A 1657-nucleotide genomic window follows, 5' to 3' on the forward strand; every position below is an offset into this window, starting at 1 on the left:
GGGGGGTCTCACCTTCAGATCCGCAGGGAACTCCTCTTTCTTCACCAGCCCAGTGGCTGCCGCGATGTTGCCCGCGCCGGAGAACGCCGCTTCGCCCAGCTGGGACGCCTGCTCCTTTGCTTTCTCAGCCACTGCAAGAGCCAGGGCTGCCCATCAGTGCCCCCCCCCTCGTGCCAGGGAGGGGAGCCCAGTTGTGACTTCATGCCCTGCACCACCCAGGGGGAGCTGCTGGGGAGTCGCTGGGCAGGATCAGGCTCTTCCCATTTCCCTGCTGGGGCGCTGAGGAGGGGAGGGGGCCAGGACAGTGCTCTGCAGCTGGGCAGGGAGTGTGAGCCGCCACTGCAAATCCTTGGTTGCGGGATATAAGTTATATAAGAGGCTTTAGCAGAGTGACATCAGCCCCTCAATTAGCCTCTGATCTCGTTAGTGTGGCCACGCTCTCAGGGCCAGAGGGGTACGACAGTGGGGAGACAGAGCAGACCATACCTGAGGTTACGCCTTGCACCACACCTTGGGTTTTACTCCCTGAGGGTAGAAAGAGACAGAGATCAGGTTAGAGAGGCCAGTGGCCAGGCTCTGCCACATGCTGTGCCCAGGACCCTTGCAGGGCTCTGAACCAGGGCAGCATCCTGCCCACATCCCAGCCTAGCCACGCCACGGCAGCCTGGGGGCTGAGGACCTGCCTGGCTCCCTGCAAGGTTTTTCCGGTCCCTGCAGGACCCTCAGGACTGGGGCCACTGTCCCGTGCCTGGCAGGGCAGAGACCCCAGGGCCCAGCACCCTGTCAGGGCCCAGCCAGGCAGGCTGAATGCCAACCGTGCTGCTGAGTAAAATCTCCCATGGGAGCCAGGATCCAAACCCAGAGCTGGTGCCAACACAGCACAGGAAGCCCCACAACTAGAGTGTCCAGGGCTGGGTGCTACTGCTGGCCATGACAATCCTGCCAGGCTCCTTCAGGCAGAGTGATACCACTCAGGACACCCCATGGAATGGAGGTGGGGTGTCTAGGTTGGAAGGAAAGGCAGGGACTGGGCAGCTCCTGCAGGATGGAGCCTCCAGGCACTCCTCAGGCTGCTGGACCCCCATCCAGCACACACACCCTGGGCAGAGTGTGGGTCCAGAGCAGGCATCCACCACTGCCTAAGGGAACAGTTCTGAGGCCTCAGCATTCCCACAGAGCTAATGCCCTCTGGAGCAGGACAGAGACCCAGCCCTGCGCTCTCCTGCCTCCTGCTCCAGTCCGGAGCAGCCTCAGCTCCTGCCCCCAGCATAACAACATCACAGCCAGGCACACAACCTGCCTAGGAACTGCTTCTCCTGCCAGCCATGTCTTCTAGGACTTGGCACCAAATAGACCCAGACCCCAATTGGCAGCACAGAGGGACTCTTTAGTCACCAACTGGGAGCAGGGGAGCTTCTCCTGGCGTGGGATGCATTCCAGGGCATTGTCTCTCCAAGGGGGAAAAACGTGGTCCCAGCGCTGCTGCTCCAAGCCGGGTACTTCCCAGCAAGGGGGTCACCACCTCCATCACAGTCCCAGAGCATCCTTGGCACGGAGCCGAGGGACCCTGGGGCTCAGACTGCCTGGGACCGCAGAGGGTCCAGTCCCCGGGGGTCCCATCCCCTCAGCCTGGAGTCCAGCCCCGGCTCTGCTCTTG

This window comes from Manacus vitellinus, unplaced genomic scaffold (genome assembly GCF_001715985.3).
Source record: "Manacus vitellinus isolate BGI_N305 unplaced genomic scaffold, ASM171598v3 scaffold_25_pilon, whole genome shotgun sequence".
Lineage (NCBI taxonomy): Eukaryota > Metazoa > Chordata > Aves > Passeriformes > Pipridae > Manacus > Manacus vitellinus.